The sequence below is a fragment of the Ovis canadensis genome, chromosome 2, assembly GCF_042477335.2.
Source record: "Ovis canadensis isolate MfBH-ARS-UI-01 breed Bighorn chromosome 2, ARS-UI_OviCan_v2, whole genome shotgun sequence".
In the NCBI taxonomy this organism is placed as follows: domain Eukaryota; kingdom Metazoa; phylum Chordata; class Mammalia; order Artiodactyla; family Bovidae; genus Ovis; species Ovis canadensis.
Window position 1 is genome coordinate 191,705,915 of NC_091246.1, and position 20,331 is coordinate 191,726,245.

At 43.5% G+C, this 20,331-nt stretch overlaps 1 pseudogene; it reads left to right on the forward strand.

The window, feature by feature from the left end:
* The first annotated feature begins 8,321 nt into the window (after positions 1-8,321).
* The window catches only part of LOC138432436 (uncharacterized), a 146,087-nt pseudogene continuing 134,077 nt past the window's right edge, over positions 8,322-20,331 (forward strand).

Genomic DNA, 20,331 nt, shown 5'->3' on the forward strand with positions numbered 1-20,331 from the left:
TGAAAATGATAAACAGGAGCTCCAGGCAGCAGCAGGCAAGATTTTGGAGGATAATAAAACTGCATGAGGGGTGGAGAATGCGGTTGGCAGGGAGGCCACCTAGGGTGGCAGGAGAGGGTGAATGGGCTGGAATTTCAGCCTCTTCCTTCCTTCAGTTCAGTTTAGTTGCTCAGGTGTGTCCAACTCCTTGTGACCCCATGGACTGCAGCACGCCAGGCCTCCCTGCCCATCACCAATTCCCAGAGCTTGCTCAAACTCATGTCCATCAAGTAGGTGATGCCACCCGATGATCTCATCCTCTGTTGTCCCCTTCTCCTCCGGCCTTCAGTCTTTCCCAGCATCAGCGTCTTTTCCAAGGAGTCAGTTCTTTGTATCAGCTGGCGAAAGGATTGGAGTTTCAGCTTCACCATCAGTCCTTCCAATGTATATTCAGGATTGATTTCCTTTAGAATGGACTGGCTGGATCTCCTTGCAGTCCAACGGACTCTCAAGAGTCTTCTCCAACACCACAGTTCAAACGCATCAATTTTTTGGAGCTCAGCTTTCTTTATAGTCCAACTCTCACATCCATACATGACTACTGGAAAAATCATACCTTTGACTAAATGGACTTCTGTTGGCAAAGTAATGTTTCTGCTTTTGAATATGTTGTCTAGGTTGGTCATAACTTTTCTTCCAAGGAGCAAGCATCTTTTAATTTCATGACTGCAGTCACCATCTGCAGTGATTTGGAGCCCAAGAAAATAGTCTTTCACTGTTTGCATTGTTTCGGATCTATTTGTCATGAAGTGATGGGACTGTATGCCATGATCTTAGTTTTCTGAATGTTGGGTTTTAAGCCAGCTTTTTCACTTTCCTCTTTCACTTTCATCAAGAGGGTCTTTAGTAACTCTTCAATCTGCCATAAGGGTGGTGTCATCTGCATATTTGAGGTTTTGATATTTCTCCCAGTAATCTTGATTCCAGCTTGTGCTTCATCCACCCCAGCATTTTGCATGATGTACTCTGCATGTAAGTTAAATAAGTAGGGTGACAATGTACAGCCTTGATGTACTCCTCTCCCAGTTTGGAACCAGTCTATTGTTCCATGTCCAGTTTTAACTGTTGCTTCTTGACCTGCATACAGATTTCTCAGGGGGTGGGTAAGGTGGTCTGGCATTCCCATCTGTTTCAGAATTTTCCACAGTTTGTTGTGATCCACACAGTCAAAGGCTTTGGAGTAATCAATAATGCAGAAGTAAATGTTTTTCTGTAATTCTCTTGCTTTTCTGATGATTCAACAGATGTTGGCAATTTGATCTCTGGTTCCTCTGCCTTTTCTAAATCCAGCTTGTACATCTGGAAGTTCACAGTTCACGTATTATTGAAGCCTGTCTTGGAGAATTTTGAGCATTACTTTGCTAACGTATGAGATGAGTGCAGTTATTCTTTGAACATTCTTTGGCATTGCCCTTCTTTGGGATTGGAATAAAAACTGATCATTATAGTCCTGTGGCCACTGCTGAGTTTTCTAAATTTGCTGGCATATTGAGTGCAACACTTTGACAGCATCATCTTTTAAGATTTGAAATAGCTCAACTGGAATTCCGTCACCTCCACTAGCTTTGTTGGTAATAATGCTTCCTAAGGCCCACTTGAATTTGCATTCCAGGATATCTGGCTATAGGTGAGTGAGCATACCATTGTGGTTATCTGGGTCATGAAGATCTTTTTTGTATAGTTCTTCTGTGTATTCTTGCCACCTTTTCTTAGTATCTTCTGCTTTTATTAGGTCCATATCATCTCTTTCCTTTATTGTGACCATCTTTGCATGAAATGTTCCCTTGGTGTCTCTAATTTTCTTGAAAAGATCTTCAGTCTTTCACATTCTATTGTTTTCCTCTATTTCTTTGCACTGATTACTGAGGAAGGCTTTCTTATCTCTCCTTGCTATTCTTTGAAACACTGCATTCAAATGGGTATATCTTTCCTTTTCTCCTTTGCCTTTAGCATCTCTTCTTTTCTCAGCTATTTCTAAGGCCTCCTCAGACAACCATTTTGCCTTTTTGCATTTCTTTTTCTTGGGGATGGTTTGATCACGCCCTCCTCTGTCTGTAGTTCTTCAGGCCCTCTATCAGATCTAATCCCTTGAATCTATTTGTCACTTCCACTGTATAATCCTAAGGGATTTGATTTAGGTCATACCTGAATGGTCTAGTGGTTTTCCCCACTTTCTTTAATTTCAGTCTGAATTTGGCGATAAGGAGTTCATGATCTGAGCCACAGTCAGCTCCCAGTCTATTTTTGCTGACTGAATAGAGCTTCTCCATCTTTGGCTTCAAAGTATATAAGCAATCTGATTTTGGTATTGACCATCTGGTGATATCCATGTGTAGAGTCTTCTCTTGTGTTGTTGGAAGAGGGTATTTGCTATGACCAGTGTATTTTCTTGGCAAAACTCTGTTAGCCTTTGCCCAGCTTCATTTTGTACTCCAACGCCAAATTTGCCTGTTACTCTAGGTATCTCTTGACTTCCTACTTTTGCATTTCAGGCCTCAGTGATGAAAAAGACATCTTTTTGGGGTGTTAGTTCTAAACGGTATTGTAGGTCTTCATAGAACTATCAGCTTTAGCTTCTTCAGCTTTATTGATCAAGGGCATAGACTTGGATTGCGGGGGACGACCTGTGAAGGGTTAAGTCTTGGGAGCTCCCTGGCAGGTATGCCGGGCCCTAGGACATGTGCCTAAGCTCCCTGTCCCGCCACCCTCAAGAATTTTTATAGCCCTTAAGGCTCCAAGATGTTTGGTTTCGGCAACATTTCATAGAAGATAGATTATCTTATTGTGTATATTTCATAGAAGATAGATATTCTGATTGTGTTCTGTATACAATGGTAAGGGTCTGGTGATTGTATCCTGAGATTAAAAAACAACCTTGTGAGTGCCTTAAGTTACGTACTTTACCCTATATATACCGCAGCACAATAAAGCAAGGTATCAGCCATTTTGGTCTGATCCTCTCAACCCCATCTTTTGTCTCTCTCTTATTTTCTTAGCGGGGACGCTCCGTTCTCTCCCTGTGCAGGTGCGACTCTTTGGCCGCGGCAGGTGGCGCCCAACGTGGGGCTCGAGCTCGGCAGTTCTCCTCGCCACTACTCTTATTAATTGAAAAGAGTGAGTATATGAGTAAACAAGTGAATTAAATTGAGGAGGAGTAGTAAGGTATATAGTTGAGAGTATAAATATGGGACAGACGCATAGTCGCCAGTTGTTTGTGCATATGTTATCTGTAATGTTAAAACATAGGGGAATTACTGTTTCTAAACCTAAATTAATCAATTTTCTTTCATTCATTGAGGAAGTTTGCCCTTGGTTCCCCAGAGAAGGTACAGTAAATTTAGAGACATGGAAGAAGGTAGGGGAACAAATTCGGACTCATTATACGTTACATGGCCCTGAAAAAATCCCTGTCGAAACTTTATCCTTTTGGACACTAATTCGTGACTGCCTGGACTTTGATAATGATGAATTAAAACGTTTAAGAAATTTATTAAAACAGGAAGAAGATCCTCTCCATGTTCCTGATTCGGAACCCAGGTATGCTGTTCCCGAGGGGGTTAAAAGCGACCCTCCGTTTTCTAACTTATTGCGTCCTTCGGATAATGATGATTTACTTTCATCCACAGATGAGGCAGAATTAGACAAAGAAGCTGCTAAATACCATCAAGAAGATTGGGGTTTTTTAGCACAAGAAAAAGGGGTGTTAACATCTAAAGATGAATTGGTTGAATGTTTTAAAAACCTCACTATTGCTTTACAGAACGCAGGAATCAAGCTTCCTAGTAACAATGCCAAATCTCCTTCTGCTCCGCCTCTTCCCCCTGCTTATGCTCCTTCTGTTGTGGCTGGTCTCGATCCCCCTCCAGGGCCCCCTCTACCGTCTGAGAACATGTCTCCGCTGCAAAAGGCATTGAGACAGGCACAGCGACTTGGTGAGGTTGTCTCTGATTTTTCTCTTGCTTTTCCTGTCTTTGAAAATAACAACCAGCGTTTTTATGAAACACTGCCATTTAAACAACTGAAAGGGTTAAAGATTGCTTGCTCACAATACGGTCCTACCGCTCCATTCACCATTGCTATGATAGAAAATTTGGGTACTCAAGCTTTACCCCCAAATGATTGGAAGCAGACAGCTAGGGCATGTCTCTCAGGGGGAGATTATTTATTATGGAAATCTGAATTTTTTGAACAATGTGCTCGTATAGCTGATGTTAACCGACAGCAAGGTATACAGACCTCCTATGAAATGTTGATTGGTGAAGGCCCTTACCAGGCTACTGATACTCAACTTAATTTCTTACCTGGTGCATATGCACAAATATCAAATGCGGCTCGGCAGGCATGGAAAAAACTTCCTAGCTCCAGTACTAAGACAGAGGATCTTTCAAAAGTCCGGCAGGGACCTGATGAGCCTTACCAGGACTTCGTGGCACGACTTTTAGATACTATAGGTAAGATAATGTCAGATGAACAGGCTGGGATGTTATTGGCAAAACAATTGGCTTTTGAAAACGCTAACTCTGCTTGTCAAGCTGCTTTAAGACCTTATCGAAAAAAGGGAGATCTGTCTGATTTTATTCGCATTTGTGCTGACATTGGACCCTCCTACATGCAAGGCATTGCTATGGCAGCAGCATTACAAGGAAAAAGCATAAAAGAGGTATTTTTTCAGCAGCAAGCCCGGAACAAGAAAGGACTTCAAAAGTCAGGTAATTCCGGTTGCTTTGTTTGTGGTCAGCCTGGCCATCGGGCTGCAGTGTGCCCTCAAAAACAACAAAGCCCTGTTAACACTCCTAATTTGTGCCCACGATGTAAAAAAGGAAGGCATTGGGCGCGGGATTGCCGTTCCAAAACGGATGTTCAAGGTAATCCTTTGCCCCCGGTTTCGGGAAACTGGGTGAGGGGCCAGCCCCTGGCCCCGAAACAATGTTATGGGGCAACACTGCAGGTTCCAAAAGGACCATTGCAGACCTCTGTCGAGCCACAAGAGGCAGCGCGGGATTGGACCTCTGTGCCACCTCCTACACAGTATTAACTCCCAAGATGGGGGTCCAAACCCTTGCCACAGGAGTGTTTGGGCCTTTACCTCCAGGGACAGCTGGACTGCTTTTAGGGCGCAGCGGTGCGTCTTTAAAAGGAATACTTATTCATCCTGGTGTGATTGACTCTGATTATACAGGAGAGATAAAAATATTAGCCTCCGCTCCTAACAAAATTATTGTGATCAATGCAGGACAGCGTATAGCTCAACTTCTTTTAGTTCCATTAGTCATACAAGGAAAAACAATTAACCGAGACCGTCAAGATAAAGGTTTCGGGTCCTCTGACGCCTTTTGGGTGCAAAATGTTACCGAGGCACGACCAGAACTTGAGCTACGCATTAGTGGTAAGCTTTTCCGCGGAGTGCTTGATACAGGGGCCGATATTAGCGTTATTTCTGATAAATACTGGCCTACTACATGGCCTAAACAGATGGCTATTTCCACTCTTCAGGGTATTGGCCAAACTACTAATCCAGAACAAAGTTCGTCCCTTCTTACTTGGACGGATAAGGACGGTCATACAGGCCAATTTAAACCTTATATTCTGCCCTATCTTCCAGTTAATCTATGGGGGCGTGATATATTGAGCAAAATGGGTGTTTATTTATATAGTCCTTCACCCACTGTGACAGATTTGATGTTAGATCAGGGCTTACTTCCAAATCAAGGTTCAGGTAAACAACATCAAGGCATCATTTTGCCCCTTGATTTAAAATCTAATCAAGATCGAAAAGGCTTGGGGTGTTTTCCCTAGGGACCTCTGATTCTCCTGTGACGCATGCCGATCCTATTGATTGGAAATCTGAGGAACCGGTATGGGTCAATCAGTGGCCCCTAACACAGGAAAAACTTTCTGCCGCACACAGCTGGTGCAGGAACAGCTGAGACTTGGGCATATTGAACCCTCTACCTCTGCTTGGAATTCCCCAATTTTTGTTATTAAAAAGAAGTCTGGGAAATGGAGATTGCTGCAAGATCTTCATAAGGTAAATGAAACAATGATGCATATGGGAGCCCTACAACCTGGGTTGCCCACTCCTTCTGCTATACCTGATAAATCCTATATCATTGTTATAGATTTAAAAGATTGTTTTTACACTATTCCTCTTGCACCTCAAGATTGCAAAAGATTTGCTTTCAGTTTACCCTCTGTTAATTTTAAAGAGCCTATGCAACGCTATCAATGGAGAGTTCTCCCGCAAGGAATGACTAATAGCCCTATGCTGTGCCAAAAATTTGTTGCTACAGCAATAGCTCCCGTTCGTCAACGTTTTCCTCAGCTATATTTGGTTCATTATATGGATGATATGTTACTAGCTCATGCTGACGAACATCTATTGTATCAAGCTTTTTCGATTCTAAAACAACATTTAAGCCTTAATGGTCTTGTTATTGCTGATGAAAAAATTCAGACTCATTTTCCTTATAATTATTTGGGTTTCTCCTTATATCCTCGTGTTTATAATACCCAATTAGTACAATTACAGACTGACCATTTAAAGACTCTAAATGACTTTCAAAAACTTTTAGGAGACATTAATTGGATACGTCCTTATTTAAAATTACCCACTTATACCTTGCAGCCATTATTTGACATCCTTAAATGTGACTCTGATCCTGCGTCAGCCCGAACACTTTCTTTAGAAGGACGAACTGCTTTACAATCAATAGAAGAAGCTATTAGACAACAACAGATTACTTATTGTGATTACCAACGATCATGGGGTTTGTATATACTTCCTACCCCCCGAGCACCCACAGGGGTTCTCTATCAAGATAAACCTTTGCGATGGATATATTTGTCTGCTACTCCAACTAAACATCTGCTCCCTTACTATGAACTTGTTGCAAAAATTGTAGCAAAGGGACGTCACGAGGCCATCCAATATTTTGGTATGGAACCCCCCTTCATTTGTGTTCCTTATGCTTTAGAACAACAAGATTGGCTTTTTCAATTTTCAGATAATTGGTCTATAGCTTTTGCAAATTACCCGGGACGGATTACTCATCATTACCCTTCTGATAAATTGTTACAATTTGCTAGCTCTCATGCCTTTATTTTTCCAAAAATAGTTCGCCGACAACCTATTTCCGAAGCGACACTTATATTTACAGATGGATCTTCTAATGGAACTGCAGCTTTAATCATTAACCATCAAACCTATTACGCACAAACCAGTTTTTCTTCTGCTCAAGTTGTGGAATTGTTTGCAGTCCACCAAGCATTGCTAACTGTACCTACTTCCTTCAATTTATTTACAGACAGCTCCTATGTGGTCGGTGCCTTACAGATGATTGAAACTGTTCCAATTATCGGCACCACCTCTCCTGAAGTTCTTAACTTATTTACATTGATTCAACAGGTTCTCCATTGCCGCCAACACCCCTGTTTCTTTGGACATATTCGTGCACACTCCACCCTTCCTGGTGCCCTCGTACAAGGCAATCACACTGCGGACGTTCTTACTAAACAAGTGTTTTTCCAATCAGCTATTGATGCAGCCCGAAAGTCCCATGATTTACATCACCAAAATAGTCATTCTTTACGGTTGCAATTTAAAATTTCCCGTGAAGCTGCACGGCAAATTGTTAAATCTTGCTCTACTTGTCCTCAATTCTTTGTTCTTCCTCAATATGGTGTCAACCCTCGAGGTTTACGCCCTAATCACCTCTGGCAAACAGATGTTACTCACATTCCTCAATTTGGGTGTCTTAAATATGTTCATGTCTCTATTGACACTTTTTCCAATTTTCTCATGGCTTCCCTTCACACTGAAGAATCAACACGTCACTGTATTCAACATTTACTGTTTTGCTTTTCTACTTCAGGAATCCCACAAACCCTTAAAACAGATAATGGACCTGGTTATACTAGCCGTTCTTTTCAACGTTTTTGTCTTTCTTTCCAAATTCATCATAAAACAGGAATTCCTTATAATCCACAGGGACAAGGTATTGTGGAACGAGCCCATCAACGCCTTAAACATCAATTATTAAAACAAAAAAAGGGGAATGAACTGTATAGCCCCTCACCGCATAACGCCTTAAACCATGCTCTTTATGTTTTAAATTTTTTAACTTTAGACGCAGAAGGCAATTCAGCAGCCCAGCGTTTTTGGGGAGAACGATCCTCATGCAAAAAACCACTTGTACGATGGAAGGATCCACTTACCAATCTGTGGTATGGGCCAGACCCTGTACTAATATGGGGACGAGGGCATGTTTGTGTTTTTCCACAGGATGCCGAAGCGCCGCGCTGGATTCCGGAAAGGCTGGTACGCGCAGCAGAGGAACTCCCTGACACATCAAATGCAACGCATGACACTGAGCGAGCCCACGAGTGAGCTGCCTACTCAGAGGCAAATTGAGGCGCTGATGCGATATGCTTGGAATGAGGCTCATGTACAACCTCCAGTGACGCCTGCAAAAATACTGATCATGTTATTATTATTGTTACAGCGGATACAAAACGGGGCAGCTGCGGCTTTTTGGGCATACATTCCTGATCCGCCTATGATTCAATCCTTAGGATGGGATAAAGAAACAGTACCTGTATATGTTAATGATACAAGTCTTTTAGGAGGAAAATCAGATATTCACATTTCTCCTCAGCAAGCCAATATCTCCTTTTATGGTCTTACTACTCAATACCCTATGTGCTTTTCTTATCAATCACAGCATCCTCATTGTATACAGGTGTCAGCTGATATATCCTATCCTCAAGTGACTATTTCAGGCATTGATGAAAAAACCGGAAAGAGATCGTACCGTGACGGAACCGGACCCCTCGACATTCCGTTTTGTGACAAACATTTAAGCATCGGCATAGGAATAGACACTCCTTGGACTTTATGTCGAGCACGAATTGCATCGGTGTATAACATCAACAATGCCAATACCACCCTTTTATGAGACTGGGCACCTGGAGGAACACCTGATTTCCCCGGAATATCGAGGACAGCATCCACCCATTCTCTCTGTAAACACTGCTCCTATATTTCAAACTGAACTGTGGAAACTTTTGGCTGCTTTTGGTCATGGCAATAGTCTATATTTACAGCCCAATATTAGTGGGAGCAAATATGGTAATGTAGGAGTTACGGGGTTTCTATATCTCCGAGCTTGTGTTCCTTACCCATTCATGTTGATACAAGGCCATATGGAAATAACACTGTCATTGAATATTTATCATTTAAATTGTTCTAATTGCATACTTACTAATTGCATTAGAGGTGTAGCCAAAGGAGAACAAGTTATAATAGTAAAACAACCTGCTTTTGTAATGTTACCTGTTGAAATAACTGAAGAATGGTATGATGAAACTGCTTTAGAATTGTTACAACGCATTAATACGGCTCTTAGCCGTCCTAAAAGAGGTCTGAGCCTGATTATTCTGGGTATAGTGTCTTTAATCACCCTTATAGCAACTGCTGTTACCGCTTCTGTATCTTTAGCACAATCCATTCAAGCTGCTCATACTGTAGATTCCTTGTCATATAATGTTACTAAAGTAATGGGAACTCAAGAAGATATAGATAAAAAATAGAAGATAGATTATCCGCTTTATATGATGTAGTTAGAGTTCTAGGAGAACAAGTTCAGAGCATTAATTTTCGCATGAAAATTCAATGCCATGCTAATTATAAATGGATTTGTGTTACAAAAAAGCCTTACAATACTTCTGACTTTCCGTGGGATAAGGTGAAAAAACATCTGCAAGGAATTTGGTTTAATACTAATGTTTCTTTAGATCTTTTACAATTGCATAATGAAATTCTTGACATCGAAAATTCTCCAAAAGCTACTTTGAATATAGCTGATACCGTCGATAATTTTTTACAAAATTTATTTTCTAACTTTCCTAGCCTTCATTCACTGTGGCGAAGTATAATTGCTATGGGCGCGGTTCTGACTGTTGTGCTTATCATAATTTGTTTAGCTCCTTGCCTTATTCGTAGCATTGTTAAAGAATTTTTACATATGAGAGTTTTAATACATAAAAACATGTTGCAACACCAACATCTTATGGAGCTTTTAAAAAATAAAGAGAGGGGAGTTGCGGGGGACGACCCGTGAAGGGTTAAGTCTTGGGAGCTCCCTGGCAGGTATGCCGGGCCCTAGGACATGTGCCTAAGCTCCCTGTCCCGCCACCCTCAAGAATTTTTATAGCCCTTAAGGCTCCAAGATGTTTGGTTTCGGCAACATTTCATAGAAGATAGATTATCTTATTGTGTATACTTCATAGAAGATAGATATTCTGATTGTGTTCTGTATACAATGGTAAGGGTCTGGTGATTGTATCCTGAGATTAAAAAACAACCTTGTGAGTGCCTTAAGTTACGTACTTTACCCTATATATACCGCAGCACAATAAAGCAAGGTATCAGCCATTTTGGTCTGATCCTCTCAACCCCATCTTTTGTCTCTCTCTTATTTTCTTAGCGGGGACGCTCCGTTCTCTCCCTGTGCAGGTGCGACTCTTGCTTGTGCTGGCCGCGGCATGGATTACTGTGATATTGAATGTTTTGCCTTCAAAATGAACAAAGATCATTCTGTCATTTTTGAGATTGCATCCAAGTATTGTATTTCAGTCTCTTTTGTTGACTATGAGGGCTACTCCATTTCCTCTAAGGGATTCTTGCCCACAGTAATAGATATAATGGTCAACTGAATTAAATTTGCCCATTCCAGTCCATTTTAGTTCACTGATTCCTAAAATGTCTGTAATTTCCTCAGTTTTGTCTCATTACAACAAAAATTTGAAACAACAGACCAGCGTTACAGCCCTCAGATGGACCAGTGTTATAGCCCTCAGATGGACCAGTGTTACAGCTCCATGTTACAGCTCAGTTTTATTTAGAAAGTAAAGGAAAATACATCCTTGAGGCGTGAGGGCATGCAGACCCAAAAGACACAAAGAAAAGAGAGCCTCCAGCCAAATTTTGGCTCCTCTTTTTACATGTTTTACTCCTCTCCCGGGGCCTGCCCTCTGTACATTGGGCTAGCCAGGAGTGCTGTTTGTTTTATCTGAGGTCCACAGACCTTCCTCTGTTCTATTTTCGTGGGTTTTTCCCTTCCTCGTCTTTTAGCTACCACCATTCTGGACTCCTTTTTTCTGTTCTAACTACCTAACATGTCAGTGTTTACTCTTGCCATCTCCTGTCTGACCACTTCTAATTTACCTTGGTTCATGGACCTAACATTTCAGGTTCCTATGCAATATTGCTCTTTACAGCATCGGTCTTTACTTCTATCACCAGTCACATCCACAACTGGGCGTTGTTTTCACTTTGGCACCATCTCTTCATTCTTTCTGGAGTTATTTCACACTCTTCTCCAGTAGCATATTGGGCACCTACCAACCTGGGGAATTCTTCTTTCAGTGTCCTATCTTTTTGCCTTTTCACACTGTTCATGGGGTTCTCAAGGCAAGAATACTGAAGTGGTTTGCCATTCCCTTTTCCAGTGGACCATGTTTTGTCAGAACTCTCCACCATGACCCATCCATCTTGGGTGGCCCTATAGGGCATGGCTCATAGTTTCACTGAGTTAAACAAGACTGTGGTCCATTTGATCAGTTTGATTAATTTTCTATGACTGTGGTTTTCACTCTGTCTGCCCTCTAACAGATAAGGATAAGAGGCTGATGGAAGCTTCCTGATGGGAGAGACTGACTGGGGGGGAAACTGGGTCTTGTTCTGATGAGAGGGACCATGCTCAGTAAAACTTTTAATCCAGTTTTCTGTTGATTTGTGGGGCTGTGTTCCCTTCCTGTTGTTTGACCTGAGACCAAACTATGGTGGAGGTAGTAGCTCCCACCAAAGCTGGAGTTTTTGAGTAAGGGGCCAGTGTCTGTCCCAAGACATATCCTCTAAACAGTCTATGGAGACTGAAGCAAACCCTCCTGGAAGGATGCCGTTGTAACAGGAGGGAAAGGGGCAGGGCAGAACTTTTGAAAGAATGACATAGGCCCAAAGACACAACATAAACTTATTAGAATCAAATGGGACCAAGATGGCAGACAAGACTAGACCTTGATCCTCAGTCAGCAAGCGAAATGACACACCCAGAGATGCCGTGACAGTCCCGAGGCACTGTTAACAGACCAAGGAGTGGGTTGTGGCCCAAATCCTGGAAATCTCCACACCTTCCCCAAAATGGTTGGGATAATCCTCCCAATCCTCATTAACATATGAAATTGCCCAGCCCATAAAAACTAACCATGCCACATTTCACAGCCACATTCACCCTCTGCAATGGCCCACACTCTGTCTGTGGAATGTGCTTCTCTCTGTATCTGAATAAATCCACTTTTTACCTATCACTTTGTCTCTCACCAAATTATTTCTGCAATGAGACATCAAGAACCTGAGCTTCATTAGGTCCTAAAACCAGGTGCTATGGGTTTTGGCTGGGTTTGAGTCCCCGTCTCGTGGGTTCAAGTCCTGATCAGGGTTTTGGCTGGGTTCGAGTCCCAGCTATGTGGGTTTAAGTTCCAAACTGGGTTTTGGGTGAGTTCAAGTCCCAGCACATGGGTTCAAGTTCCAGTCTGTGGTAAATGGTTTCACCCTGACTCTCAGCCTGTTCAGTTGGAAGCCCTGGATACAGCGGCATAGTAAGAGGACAGGAGGGAGCTGAAGCTTCCATACCCAAATCTGCACTCTTAGGACATGAGTCTGGCATGTCTCACAGAGAGATAAAGAACAACACATATGGCACTTCTACCCACTTCCCTTGTTTTCTATAGAACCAGTCTAGTTGTAAAACAGTATTATAATTGAGGCCCTTCAACTGGCCAGCATTCCCTGTCTTCCAAAGAATATTGTAGCCATTAAGTATTACAAAAGTTGATCAGGCATGTCTTTTTTTTTAATTCTGGGGATCAAATTTGTCTCGGTTTTTTAAAAAAACATTTTAAAAGAGTGGTTCTGGAACTGCTAGCTCCCATGTTGTTCTGAAGATCCCGGAGGAGCCCCCAAGATGTTGGATTACAGAGAATGATGTTGGGTTTGTGATCTCCAAAGATTTAGTTTTGGGACCAGGGACTGGGCTTGATCACTTTGTACAGCAGTTTTATTAAAGTGAAAAAGGGACAGAGAAAACTTCTGACACAGACATCAGAAGGGGGATGGAGAGTGCCCCCCTTGCCAGTCTTAGCAAGGGAGCTATATACTTCTCAATCGGTGATGAGCTTAACTGTGACCTTCTTTCGGGAATGAAGAATGCTTCATCAAGTACTTTCATCTCCCATTTGTTGAGGTTTTAGTTCTGTAAAGGCCTTCCCTGGTGGCTCAGACAGTAAAAAGTCTGCCTGCAGTGTGGGAGACCCGGGTTTGATCCCTGGGTTCAACAGATCCCCTGGAGAAGAAGTGGCAACCCACTCCAGTATTCTTGCCTGGAAAATCCCATGGATGGAGGAGCCTGGCAGGCTACAGTCTATGGGGTTGCAAAGCGTCAGACATGACTGAGCGACTTCACTTTTTTTCTCTTTAGTTCTGTAAAATAACTCAAAGATATCTTTATGTGTTCCTTGAGGCAGAGGCAGAGTCCTGTCCCAAGGCTTCACTATTTTTTCTTGGCTGCTTCTCCCTTGTCTCTGTATCCCCTCCCTTCCCTGATTATCAACTATCTGAACCTGCTTATTTTTGATTTAGGTCATACCAGAATGGTCTAGCGGTTTTCCCTACTTTCTTCAATTAAAGTCTGAATTTGGCAATAAGGAGTTCATGATCTGAGCCATAGTCCGCTCCCGGTCTTGTTTTTGCTGACTCTATAGAGCTTCTCCATCTTTGGCTGCACTCATCTCACACGCTAGTAAAGTAATGCTCAAAACTCTCCAAGCCAGGCTTCAGCAATACGTGAACCGTGAACTCCCTAATGTTCAACCTGGTTTCAGAAAAAGCAGAGGAACCAGAGATCAAATTGCCAACATCTGCTGGATCATCGAAAAAGCAAGAGAGTTCCAGAAATACATCTATTTCTGCTTTATTGACTATGCCAAAGCCTTTGACTGTGGGGATCACAATAAACTGTGGAAAATTCTGAAAGAGATGGGAATACCAGACCACCTAACCTGCCTCTTGAGAAATCTGTATGCAGGTCAGGAAGCAACAGTTAGAACTGGACCTGGAACAACAGACTGGTTCCAAATAGGAAAAGGAGTACATCAAGGCTGTATACTGTCACCCTGCTTATTTAACTTCTATGCAGAGTACATCATGAGAAACGCTGGACTGGAAGAAACACAAGCTGGAATCAAGATTGCCGGGAGAAATATCAATAACCTCAGATATGCAGATGACACAACCCTTATGGCAGAAAGTGAAGAGGAGCTAAAAAGCCTCTTGATGAAAGTGAAAGAAGAGAGCGAAAAAGTTGGCTTAAAGCTCAACATTCAGAAAATGAAGATCATGGCATCTGGTCCCATCACTTCATGGGAAATAGATGGGGAAACAGTGGAAACAGTGTCAGACTTTATTTTGGGGGGCTCCAAAATCACTGCAGATGGTGACTGCAGCCATTAAATTAAAAGACGCTTACTCCTTGGAAGAAAAGTTATGGCGAACCTAGATAGTATATTCAAAAGCAGAGACATTACTTTGCCAACTAAGGTCCGTCTAGTCAAGGCTATGGTTTTCCTGTGGTCATGTATGGATGTGAGAGTTGGACTGTGAAGAAAGCTGAGCACCGAAGAATTGATGCTTTTGAACTGTGGTGTTGGAGAAGACTCTTGAGAGTCCCTTGGACTGCAAGGAGATCCAACGAGTCCATTCTGAAGGAGATCAACCCTGGGATTTCTTTGGAAGGAATGATGCTAAAGCTGAAGCTCCAGTACTTTGGCCACCTCATGTGAAGAGTTGACTCATTGGAAAAGACTCTGATGCTGGGAGGGATTTGGGGGCAGGAGGAGAAGGGGAAGACCGAGGATGAGATGGCTGGATGGCATCACAGACTCGATGGACGTGAGTCTGAGTGAACTCTGGGAGATGGTGATGGACAGGGAGGCCTGGCGTGCTGAGATTCATGGGGTCGCAAAGAGTTGGACACGACTGAGCAACTGAACTGAACTGAAGTGAACCTGCTTATTGGAGCTCAGGGAAGGTCACGGAGGCTGGAGTCTGTTCCCTACAAACAAGAAACAGGGGACACAGAAAGCTTCTGTACCCAGGGGCCCCACAGTGTCCTGCTTGGTTTCACCTTCAATATATAGATATAAATTTTTATCGTTTGCTTCTATATTATTTCTAGCCATCTGGGAGAACTTGCCAAAATGTCCTTCACTCATCTACTCTGCCATCAATTCAGTTTTTCCCAGTTCCTCATGCTCTTTTCTGCATCTGGTGAGGATATTGAGTCCTTAAAATGACTTTGACTTTCTCTCACTTTGTGGTCTTTTTCCATGGGTCTCATATAGAAGTCTGCTTTCCTAGACTCACACTTGGGTGAGGGTTATGAAGTCCCGCCGTGTTCCCTTCAGTGATGTTCAGAGTGTAGAACAGAAGCCCTCTCCCTGCTGTGTCCTATGGGCTCTGGGGCTAGATAGATTCCACCTGGATGACGGATGAGTGCAGGTTAATGAACACAGAACCCAGTCCCAGCCCTGAGAACGCAGGCACCAGGGCAGCCCTGTCTGGAGACCCTCCACTGGCTTGGGCAGTCATGCCCAATGGATGGATCCCACAGACACTCCTGGTGGCCAGAAAGTGCTGCCACCTCGGCCTTGACTTGTGGAGAGAATTTGGAGGGGCAAATAATTGCACAAAACCACATATTATTCTGCCTTGAAGTTTCTCTTCTGAGCCCCCCAAAGCCCCACAGCTGGAGAGGTTATTTATGTTAACCTTGTATTTAGAAATTAAGCTCCGATTTAGAAATTAAGGATTGTAATTTAGCATTAACCCAGATGTCAAGACATAATGAGACACACTGTGGGGGAAATTGGATTCCATATTGCCAAAGACCCATTTTATTTATAATAACCAGCCACTCACATCCTGCCAATATTGATGGATCATATGTTTAAAATTTTGATAGCTCATTCATTTCTATAATTACATTTATTTCAAATTAAATAAGTCTTGCACACCCTTCATATACAAAGAGACAAAATTAATTTGTGGATCAGAATTAACCTGCCATTCAACCCCCAGAACTGTCCTTTCTGAAAGCCCTTGAAGAGCGACATTCTGCCATCTCACAGACAATTTGCATATGAACCATTTTTAACCTGAAAGGGGCTTATTCTGGAGCTTAGAGGGAAGTGTCATTGCAAAGGGGATAGGGTGACTCGCTCATCAACATGCCTAGATATGGAGATGGGGTCTTTTGCCAGTAGAGCCGATCTGCCTAGAAAACAGCAAAAGCGATCGGGGGACAGCTGTTTGGTGTTGCAGGGAAGGTGTGATCATTTGCATTGGTACCCAGTATTCTAGTTACTGGTGAGTGACCTTGAGCAGGGTTCACACAACTGTCGTTTACTGAGCAGTGAAGAAATGCCCACTGCTTGCTGCCTGCCCACACCCCTGGCCAGGGCCTATCTCCTGGCCACAACTGACTTGACAGGTGGGTAGAGTCAAAGGCAACGTGGCCAATCCACTGAGCATGGAGACTTGTGGAATGATGGGCTGTGTGAACGATGCTGAGGGATTCAATCAGCCCTTCCTGTGCGGTCACCCTGAGTCTACACCATGCACACTGTGGGGACACTGGCCTGCAGAAAGGATGGAGTCACTTGCAGAGCAGGACACAAGTGGAACTGGGCAGAAAAGAGACAGAGAGATTGGAGAGAGATGGAGAGAGAGCCCTTTGCCCTTGACTCTGACTCTAGACCCCTGTCCACCAGCTGTCCTTGGTTTCCTGTTCTTGGCCATCAGAACTTGCTCTGCATTTGATCAGGACACCCTCTTTCCTGATCCACTGGAAAAGACCCTGGTGCTAGGAAAGACTGAAGGCAAAAAGAGAAGAGGGCAGCAGAGGATGAGATGGTTAGAGAGCATCACCGACTCAATGGACACAAACTTGAGTAGACTCCAGGAGATAGTGGAGGACAGGGAAGCCAGGAGTGCTGCAGTCTATTGGGTCCCAAAGACTCGGACACAACTTAGCCACTGAACAACAACAACCTTCTTGTGAGCTGGAAGACTGAGAGGCCTCCACTCTGAACCAAGCCCCAGATTCAGCGCAAGGTCTCTGCCTCCGTGAACACATCCTCCAGGGCAGGAGCTGCCATGAGTACCACACAGTGTTTCCTGGTTATGGCCCAGGGTGCCCACCCCTCTCTACGCTTCAGTGCTGTGGTCTGCCATATGGACCTAACACTTTCCTTGCAGGAGCTGTGTGAAGATAAGGGTAGTGTGTACGAAACATCAGCCCCAGTGCTTGTACAATATAAGTGCTTCCCAAGTGGCAAAAGAAAAAAAGATAAGGCTGTCAACAAAAAGATATTCAGGGAAGGGAGATCCTGATGAAGGCCTCTGAATCTGGGAAGCGAAGGAAGCAAAAGTGGACAGCAACTCCTGGATGCGGCCAGGACGAGAGGTGCGCAACCTGGCAGGTCCCAGCGTGACGGTAGAATGTGGGAAAGAGAGTAGGGTATCACTGAGGCCTCAGATGTGGCTCTAGAGAAAGACCTGACAAGGGAGTGGCTGGGATGGTGTACAAATTTTCACAGGTTAGGGTTAGGGTCCTGGAGTGCAGAGCTGAGGTAACTGTAAGAGTAAATCCATGAGACCTGCCAGGGGTCCTGAAACAGCATAGAGAAGTGCCTGGAAGACAGGGTGAGGACTCCGTTCTATCCTAGGACTGTCACGGGTGGTCAATATGGAGCCCACAGACTGTGGTGAGAGAGCACTCAGGCCTTGGACCTGAGCATACGTCTGGACAGGACAGGACATACCTTATACAGGTACCAGCAAGATGGCCCTGAGACAAAAACAACCTCCCTCAGGACATCTGCTTAATCTCCTCTCCCTCCCTCAATTCATCCTGGTCACAGGTGTGTTGGGAGTTGTGTGTTGGGGGGATTCTGAATTGATATAGTTTTAAATCCACAATAGCTAAGAAATCTCTAATTTTGACTCAGTTTACTCCTAGGAGACTAGGAGGCATTCAACAGAACGGGTCTCGGCATTAGAAATTAAGTGATGCTCAGACATGGAGAACAGAATTGTGGTTGCTAAGGGTGAGGGTAGTACGGGAAGGATGCATTAGAAGTTTGGGATTAGCAGATGCAAACTACTATATAGAGAATAGATAAACAACAAGGTCCTACTGTATCGCAAAAGGAATTATTCAATATTTCAATATCCTATGGTAAACCATCATGGAAAAGACTATGAAAAAGAATGTATAAGTATGTGTAATTGAACCACTTTTCTGTATAGCAGAAATTAATACATTGCAAATCAGCTACACTTAATACAATTTTTTAAAATTTATAAAGAAAAGCAATGAACTTAAAAAAACTAAATGCCCCTGCCTCCGCAAAAAAGAAATTAAATGATGCTAGCTAAACAGGGAGATTCGCTCTTATATACTTGAATCTTATAAGTGTGAAATTTAGTCCCTGGAACTGGCATTTCACAGTCCCACTCTCTCCCCAGGAGAATGAGGAGACTCTCCAGTGCTTGGGAACCATGTCTAACAGGAGAATCTTCAGGGAGACATGTGACTGTCTCCAAAGGCTGGCCCGTGGCAAAGGAAATAAGTGTTTCCTCTTCAGGGTTGAGGATGTTAGTAGTTTTGGGAGGGGAACTTGTCATCAATTCAGCCTGAGCGATAAAGGTTTCCTGGCCCCAAACTCTCTGTCCTGGGTGGGTGGATGGCCCCGGCATGTAGGATCACATCAGGGGCTGCAAAGAAAAAAAGATGTCTAGATCCTCTCTCACTTGGAGGTGGACACCTGCCTACCCAGAGCTGCTGGCCTTTGAACGGCTCTAGAATGAAAGGGTGAAGAAAATCCAAGGCCAGGGACTTCCTTGTGGTCCAGTGATTAAAGCTCCCCCTTCCAATGCAGGGGCTGTGAATCTGATCCCTGGTTGGGGAGCTAAGATTCCACATGCCAAGGGGTGAAAAAAGCAAAACATGAAACAGAAGCAATACTGTAACAAAAAATGGTCCACAACAACAACAACAAAACTCTTAAAAAAAAAAATGTCCAAGGCCAGACCCTGGGGACTCCCAGACCCTGAGTGCCTACAGGGCTCAGTGCTGCAGGGAAAGTGACATTCCTTATCCCCCTCCCATAATCTCCACAACAAACCAGTGGTACTGGGAGTTATCGTCCTGATTTTAGAGTTGACAAAACCATTTCAATGGGAGTAATGAACCTGCCCAAGGTTATGCCCTTACTAAGCAGCAGAATCAAAATGAAATCACATCCCTTGTGCCCTTCCCAAACATTCCAGATGTCATTGCTGCTGCTACTGCTGCTGCTGCTAAGTCGCGTCAGCCGTGTCCAACTCTGTGCGACCCCATAGACGGCAGCCTACAAGGCTCCCCCATCCCTAGGATTCTCCAGGCAAGGACACTGGATTGGGTTGACATTTCCTTCTCCAATGCATGAAAGTGAAAAGTGAAAGTGAAGTCGCTCAGTCGTGTCTGACTCTCAGCGACCCCATGGACTGCAGCCCACCAGGCTCCCCTGTCCATGGGATTTTCCAGGTGAGAGTACTGGAGTGGGGTGCAAAACAACCTTTATTCTAAGAAGAAACATTTCAGAAAACTGAACATTTAAAACCTCTTTATAGTATTCTTGCCTTGAGAACCCCATGAACAGTATGAAAAGGCAAAATGATAGGATACTGAAAGAGGAACTCCCCAGGGCAGTAGGTGCCCAATATGCTACTGGAGATCAGTGGAAAAATAACTCCAGAAAGAATGAAGGGATGGAGCCAAAGCAAAAACAATACCCAGCTGTGGATGTGACTGGTGATAGAAGCAAGGTCCGATGCTGTAAAGAGCAATATCGCATAGGAACCTGAAATGTCAGGTCCATGAATCAAGGTTAACTGGAAGTGATCAAACAGGAGAAGGCAAGAGTGAATGTTGACATTCTAGGAATCAGCGAACTAAAATGGACTGGAATGGGTGAATTTAACTCAGATGACCATTATATCTACTACTGTGGGCAGGAATCCCTCAGAAGAAATGGAGTAGCCATCATGGTCAACAAAAGAGTCTGAAATGAAGTACGTGGATGCAATCCCAAAAATGACAGAATGATCTCTGTTCGTCTCCAAGGCAAACCATT